This window comes from Oryctolagus cuniculus, chromosome 5 (assembly GCF_964237555.1).
Source record: "Oryctolagus cuniculus chromosome 5, mOryCun1.1, whole genome shotgun sequence".
Classification (NCBI taxonomy): domain Eukaryota; kingdom Metazoa; phylum Chordata; class Mammalia; order Lagomorpha; family Leporidae; genus Oryctolagus; species Oryctolagus cuniculus.
In genome coordinates, this window is record NC_091436.1 from 7,262,441 (window position 1) to 7,270,730 (window position 8,290).

General features: G+C 47.5%; 1 protein-coding gene across 8 annotated transcripts in view; it reads left to right on the forward strand.

Moving 5' to 3' along the window:
- PRKN (parkin RBR E3 ubiquitin protein ligase) overlaps window positions 1–8,290 on the forward strand; it is a 1,400,595-nt gene that overhangs the window by 1,260,934 nt on the left and 131,371 nt on the right. The window lies entirely within an intron of this gene.

Sequence of the window (8,290 nt, forward strand, 5' to 3'; positions counted from 1 at the left end):
CTGAACGGCTGCCGTGTCGGCCACAGCTCTAACGGAGGAGGAGCCGTTCCTGCTGCAATGCAAAGAAGGGTGTTTCTTGAGATGGAATCTGCCCCTGGGGAAGATGCCCTGAGCACCATTGAAAAGACAGCGAAGGCTTCAGAGTACGACATAAGCGTGGTAGATAAATCGGCAGCATGGGGGTTTGAGGGGACTGACTCCAGTGTTCAAAGGTTCCACTGTGGGTAAAGCGCTCTTGGACATCCTCCCATCCTACAGAGAGAACTTCCGTGAAAGGAGGCATCCGCTCCGGCGGCAGACTTCACCGTTGTCCTGTTGTCTGAAATTCCCGTGGCCATCCCACCCTTCAGCAGCCACCACCAGGACCCTGTAGGGTTATCAGTTGGCCTAATTTTAACATTGGTGTATCTTAAGGTTAGGGAGGCCTGCGGAAAAGGAGAGAGATGGGAACAGCAGGTAGATGGAGCCAGAACACACAGGACATTCATCAGTTAAGTTCACTCTTCCATCTCAAGGCTAGTGGTGTCCCAAAACAATCACAGTGGCCACACCAGAGACACCAGGACAGATGTCATGATGATGGGAGAGTCTGAAACACCGTGAGAGTCACCGGCATGTGCCACAGGGCCACCACGCGAGCTCAAGCTGTTGGAAAGACGGTGCTGATTGGCGCACTTCCTGTAGGGCAGCCACAGCCCCTCAATTTGGCAAAGAACACACAGCATATGAAAGCACAGCAAGGCAGAGCACGATGAGGAGAGGTGTGCCTGTGGAACCTTTCCTATGCGCTAAGAAGAGGCATTGTAAAATAATAACAAACTGTAAGTCAAGGCTTCACATCCAGATCCTGAATAAAGCAGCAGACTCATGCTGACCACAAAGGCCCCATGATGCTCTAATTAGGCCAAGGGCATCTTAACAGTCAAGGCAGAAAAGGTGCCTGGTGGTGCCACGGTTATTGTGATCAGAGCTCCTAAGTGCACAGTTCATTCTGAGATAATTCTCACTTTTGTCTTTGTATTGCAGCCACCCTGCGGTGCAGTGAATGATGTTTACAATGTTTTCTCAAAGCAGCAAGTGCAGCCTGGGCTCCTCCTGATTGTGACCTTCATGGAAGTGTAGCGGCTCTGGGGCGGGTCCCTGGGCAGAGCGCTGCCTCGGAGCCACCTCCACCCAGCAGCCTGACACCAGCCGGTCAAGTGGCCTCCACTGACATCTGTTCAATGGGGAGAATTAAAAGTCCCTTCCCCCTGGGGTCAATGTAGCAATGAGACAACTTGAAACAGGTGGAAAAAAACTCAGTGCAGTGATAGCAAAAGTTATTTAGGATTAAAAAAAAATGGAACTTACCCCCCCATGCTGGTTGTGAGAATGAGCCAGAGTCTACAAAGAACACAGTGTCCAGCAAAGAATAACGCTGGCAAGTGTTGGTTCTTCAATGAAAGATATTTTTCAGCATATTTGAGAGAGAGAGATGTGTCCAGAGCGACACCCACTCATCACCCACGCTCTGCGGTGTGACAGCAGCCCCTCTGCCCTCCCATTGTGCCCAGCTTTTCATCAGCCCGGTGTCTTCCTGGCTCCCATTCCTTTCTCTACAAGCAAGATTGATTCACATTCCTCATACCCTTGCCTTCGGGCTGGGAGACTTGTACAAGTCACTGGAACACTTCCTTCAACGGCCATAAAATAACATTTTCAACTTATTGAGACGCTTCTGTGTCAGAGATGGTACTTAACATTTGATGTACTATCTACTTGAATCCTCAGCACAAACTTGGGGAGTGAGTGCTGTTCTCTTCAAATCAAAATGAGGAAAGTGAGGCCGAAAGCCACGGAGTTACGTGCCCGGTGTCATGTCACGTAGCAGGGTTGGGTCTGGAATCCAGGTCCTGGTGCTGCGTAGCCTCTGCTCTTGATGACTACACACCTTCTCGTCCCTCCTGGTCACCACTAGGCATGGCTGAAGGGCGCCTATTCCCCTCCACCGGCTCTGCGTCCCACTAGGACTTTCTGTAAGCACACAGGAAGCAGAAGTACCCCCAGGCTCCCCACTTCCTGCTTCCTACCAGCCTCTTCTGGAAGGGTTACTCTCCTGCTACTCCCACCCCACACAGTGCACACAAACAACAGCTCACAATGCCAACTTGTTAGTGCGGGCAAGGATTCGGAAGTCAGCCTGCGGTGATTGGAGGAGCAGGGGCGGGAGAGCAAGCAGCTTGGGGTATCAAGTAACGGGGCTCACTGGCTGAGGGTGGGGACAGCACTTCTCTAGCACCAATTACATAGACTTCTCGGAACCGTCCTTCGGATCCTGTTGTTTTTCTGCACAGTCCAAAGGTGCCCTTGAGCTCAGAGGAAATATCGTCATTGACTTGTTAGACAGTTACTTAGTCTCTTTATGTCCCAGTGTCCTCAACTATAAGATGAGAACAGAGGCCTGTGGATCTCAGTGGGTGAGGACCCAGCCAGTTGACAGAGAAGAAACACCTGGACAGTGCGCAGCACAACACAGACGTGGTCAGCAGCCATGGGGACGCTGCTACCACACCTCAGAGATGCCTCGTGGGGTCTAAGAAAAGGCAGTTTTTAACACAACTCATTCAAAAGGAGTTCTTGTGCCCAGGTGATCCCATAATCAAGGCTTTGCTGTCTCTCCTGGCTGAGAACTAAAATGTGCAGACTCTCTCTGTCATGTTCTTGACAGCTTTTCCCTCATGTTGCCGCCTCTCATGCTGTCCCAACTGAGGCGTGTTCTCTTTAGACAGCTTCTTGTCTGGCCCAACCTTGGCCCCTTGGTTTATGGACCTACACCAACCCACAGGGCGGCATTCAGGAAACTGTTGGGCCCTTGGTGCAGTCCAGAACACGAGAAACTATACAGAACAAATGAACGGTTTCTCCAACACGTCAAAGGCCTAGAATAGCAAATGGAAGGGAGAAAAGACAAGTTCAGGTTAAAGAGACTTAGGACAAAAGAAATACAGGAACATTGGGACCATGTTTGTAATTTGACTCCTGATCCCTCCCGTCAAACTGGTCAATCATGAAACGGTGGTTTTCCACAGGCTGGAAGAAAATATTGGCAAAGGGTATATGTGATAAGAGACTATTCTCTAAAATTTGCCAAAAAGAAAAAAAAAACTCTCCAAAATTAACAATAAAAAAATTAGCACCCAGATTTAAGACTGGGCAAAAGACCTGAACAGACACCCCACCAAAAAAAAAGAGATACACCAGTAGAAATAAGCCTACAGAAGGTGATCCACGACATATGCCATTTGGCCATCACAAATTCAAACAGCAGTGAGATACCTCTACACACCTACTGGAATGGCCAGAATCCAAAACACCAGCAACACCGAAGGCCGGCGAGGGGGTGGAGCAGCAGGAACTCTCTTTCATTGCTGGGGGGAATGCTGAATGGTATGGCCACTATGGAAGGCAGCTTGGCAGTCTCATACAAACTCAACATATTCTTCCCATATGATCCAGCAACTGCTCTCTTTGAGGATTTCCCAAATGAGTTGAAAACATATTTCTACACCTAATCCTCACGTGGATATTCACAGCAGCCTTATTCATGATTGTCAACACTTGGAAGATACCGAACTGATATTTCCATACAGTGGGATATTATTCATACAGTGGGATATTACTGGAAAGAAAGGAGCTATCAAGCCGTGAAAAGATGTGGAGGGACTTAAATTACATCACCAAAGGAAAGACACCAGTCTGTAAAGGCTGCAGGAAGAGGCAAAGACTTGGTGTTTCCATCCAACCTTGCAGTACGGGAGCATGCCAGTTACATGTCGAGTCCCAGTAAGAAGGGAAGGGAAGGGACAAGGCAGTGCCTCTCCCTGTCAGGGCGTAACCCAGAGGTCACATGTTTCACACTTGTCTTATGTCCCAGTCACCAGATCCAGTCACATGGTGACCCCCAAGCTATGGGGGAGGCTGGGAAATGCACTCTGTACCCCAGCAACAATGCATCCCATTAAGACTTTTAATGCTGCAAGGGAAGAAGGGACAAATATCAAGAGGACTTCTGGGAGCCACAGTCTGCTCTTCTAGAAACTAAAGTCTCCTCTGTATAGGACCAGGCAGTGCAGCGAGGCGACCAGGGGAACAATTGCTCGAGTACAGAATGAACCACTCAGTCTTACACCTTTCCCTGAGACTCAGCCCCCAGCTGCAGAGGTGCCTCTGTGCTGGTTCTGATCCCCTGGTAATGATAATGGGAAAGTTGTTTTGTTAGGGCTTTGAAGTAATCGAGTGTATTGGCCCCGCCACGCCTGGATGGGGGGTGTTGGCAAAAGAGGGACTGAGAGCGGGCGAGGTGTCCCGAAGTCCGGATGGAGACTTCATCTCATCAGCACTTGATCATGCATCTTCTCTGACACCTGCGTGCAGTTTCACTATTTTTTTTTTTTTTGCAAGCTGCCAAGTGGTTTTGAAAGTTTGAAGCATTCTATTAAACCTTGTATAAAACTAAGTATAGGCTGTATCTTTAAGCACCCACTAAATCATACGCTGCTGTCAAAAATCATTTTCCAGGCTCTGTCTCCGTGGCAGGGGAAGCATTTGTTCAGCTTTGTGGGTGGACCCTGTCCCGCATTGAACACAGCTGCTGGAGTGGTTCTGCCCCATCCCCAGGCTCCTGTCTGGTCTCTGCCAAGTTAGCCCTGTATTCTGCCTTCAGACTGTCACTTCTTTAGTCACTTACAGATGGCATTTTAAAGGGATGCTAATTGAGGGACTTCACTGCCAGCTTCCAACTAATCATTCCGACAGACGACATCTCCTCTGTTCAGGACGAGGGAGCCCAAGAGCTTGCGCTTTTCTCTGCTAACACATGTCGTTCTCCCTCACCCCGTTCTACTTGATGCAGAATCGGCCCAAAGAGGACATGTGACAGTCTTGTCCTCAGGGCCCACTTGTCAGTCTTGCCTACACCCTGCGTGATCTGACCCCTCCGTCCTCACTGTCAGTGGTCAGATTGCTCCATCCTGCAGCCCGCCCACTGCAGTCCTCTCTATCTACCCACCCGTTCACCAGTTGAACAAATACTGACTCAATAGCCTCGTGTAGGCAAGGCAATACAGGACGATGGGAGAGAACACAGACCCTGAAACCCACACCTGCTGAGTTCGAACCCCAGCTCCAGCACGTACTAGATGGGCGACATTGGACTAGTCACATAAACCTCTCTGAGAACCAGTTTCCTCAGGGATCAAATGGGTTAAAGGTAGCACCATCCACACTGCATGGTTTTGACGGTTAGATGAGTTATTAAATGTAATGAACTTAAAAGATTTCTTAAGACAGATGAATGTTCAAGAAATACCATCTGATTGTATGTGCCAGACGCTTTTCAGGATATGGAAGTACGCATGATAAACAGCTCTCCTCTACATCCAAAATCCTCTTTAAATATGATTAAAAGACATTTCCCATAGGTCACTTCGCAACAGGTAAAATTTGAAGCTAGCCCATTTTTCCATCTTTGGCATCATCCAGCTAGAGTTTAATGTTTATATTTTGCAGCCATGTCTTTATGCCTGGGTGCATTTTTGTGAAAATTAAGACTGTATAAAAATCTTCCATTACAGAATCACAAAACGTAACAGGACCTCGGTGTTGGTCCAAAATGAAACTCCCCACAGCACCTGGTCTCTACTTAAGCCCACTGGGAGCAGGCTTTTCACCAGTTCCTGCCAGTTTGGCTATGCTGTTGCTAAGTAATTTTTTTCTTCCGTGACTTAATGCCACTTCCTTTATCCCTTCAGTACGCACCTCTCTGTCCTAGCTTCACCTTCTGCATTGGCCAGAAGGTAGAGAAACCTCTGTTCCAGGTGCCACCTTCCATCTTTCTAAGTCTTCACCCACCATCTTTCCAAACCACTGGCTCTCCAAGATTCCTAACACCCATTATGCCAAGTCCTGCCTGCCACGTGGTATCTAGAACAAACTATAACATCCCAACCGTGTAGTGATGAGAGCAGAAAACGCTGGTCACCAGCCCGAGACGGCATGAACTTACTATCATCAAGCAAAGCCCTGGGGACCATCCACGGGCACTGCTCCCGAGACACGGCTCCTCCCACGAGTTCTTCCACACTTCACTGCTTGACCTAACAGAGAATCGTCCTGGTACCTCTTGTCAATTTCAGTGTGTCACTTAAAGGCCTTAAAGTGTGGCCGTGTCCTGCGAGGACACCCAGCTCAGACTCGTACCATTCCTGTGACCGGCACGCTACCTTTAAGTCACTGCAGAGATACCGAGTGGTTCAGGAACTAGGCACAGAGCAGTGCTAGGCCTCCTCGTTGTAATGGTTAAGACTTATTGAGATCTACAATAAAATAATTTTTCTTACACAGGGATATTTAATTCAGTTCTCCACAGTACAGATATATGCCAGCTAACATGTATTGAATATTTACTATGTGACAAGTCTTTCCCTATTTTATCTGACTTAATTCTTCCAACAGTCCTAGGAGGAAGTAACATTTTAACCCCTTCTTTAAGGATGTAAAAAAATGAGGTTAACAAAGTTACATAAACTTCCCATACAGAGTTACAGAAACAAGTGGAAAGGCTGGGATTTGAACTTTTATACTTTCAGCGCTGGGGGACAAGTCTTTACCTAATGTGCCAGAGATACCAGGCACAGGGAGACTAAACTATTTACCCGAATCACAAGCTTAGTAAGCCGATTCTCCAAGAAGCAAGCCCACACCACACTACGGGTTGAGCATACCTACTCTTAAAATCTGACATCCAAAATGCCCCCAAATCTGACATTTTCTGAGCATCACCACGATGCCACCAGTGGGAAATGTCGATCTGTGAAACTTGGTTTTATGCACAAAATTATGAAAAATCTTCAGGCTACGTGTATAAGGTACCTAGGAAGCATGAATTGGCTTCATGTCGATACTTGGTTCTCATATCCAAGATATCTCATTATGTATATGCCAAGATTCCAAAGTCTGAACAAATACTCTCATTCTCAAGCATTTCAAGTAAACGGTGTTCAACCTGCTCCATCTGTACTACGAGAAACAATTCAGCCCACAGCGTTCAGCTAGGGTTAGTAGAGCCAGCCTAAAACCAGTGTGCCCCACTGATACCCCTGACCTTTTCTATCTGTTTCCCGGAGCTTTTGGGGGCAGCCATGAGGAAATAAATGGATCTGCTCTCATGGGCACTGCCCTGTTCTGTTAGCCCACCCAGCCACCCTCCAAGTGGTGTATGCAAAATCATTTCTAAATATTTGAAGTTGTCGGCCACGTACCTGGAATGTTCAACGGTCAGTGATGAGACGTGAACACAGGCATTGGTGTCTCTCAGAGGTCAAGAGATGGACAGGAGTGGGAACTGGCAGACACTTCCTGGGGACCCTCCGGTGCCAGCAGGTGACACACCTGAGGCAGTGCTGCTGCACGGTCTGGGGAATCGTTCAGGAGTCTCTGTCTGCCCCTCTTCTTCAACTCCAGTACAGGAAGTGAATGCTGGTCAGGGTGCTGTTAATTACTGGCCTATGGTCCTCTTGATGGAACGTTAAGTTGGTCTTTTTTTATTTTTAAAATTTATATAAGTTGAACAAGGTTCATGTGTTTCATATATACAGATTTAGGAACATAGTGATGCTCCCTACCCTACCTCCCTCCCACCACACTCACACCCTCCCTCCTCCTTCCTTTCTTATTCTTTCTTTTAATTGTTCCAATAATCTACCTTCAGTTTATTTTATAATCATAAGCTCAACCCTCCACTAAGTAAAGAATTCAAAAAATAGAAGAAAAAAAAAACACTGTTCCTCAACAGTAGAGACAAGGGCTGTAAATAACAATTAAGCCTTACATACATTACATTACAATTACGCTCATATACATTACATTATTTTGTGCTCTGTTAGTCACCACAAGTCAGGGAAAACATATGGCAGGTGTCTTTTGGGGACTGGCTCATTTCACTAAGTGCAATGGTTTCCAGGAATCTTCCCACAGATGACTTCTTTCTGGTGCTTCATGCCCCTGTAGTAACAGATGGACAAACCTAGGAGTTACAGAGGGAACCAGATTCCCAGCTTAAATCGCAAGCAGTAGGGCAGCAGTCAACGGAGCTCAGATGAGTCCAGAACTTGGTGTTCCTGTAGCCAGCATCCAGCAAAGGGCAGGGGGCTCCTGCAGTGCCTGGAGGAAGGCCTTCATGCACTCCACTGCTTGGGTCTTTATAAACCTTCCTTCCCTTGAGAACGATGCCAGCCTGCAGCTAATAAGCCAA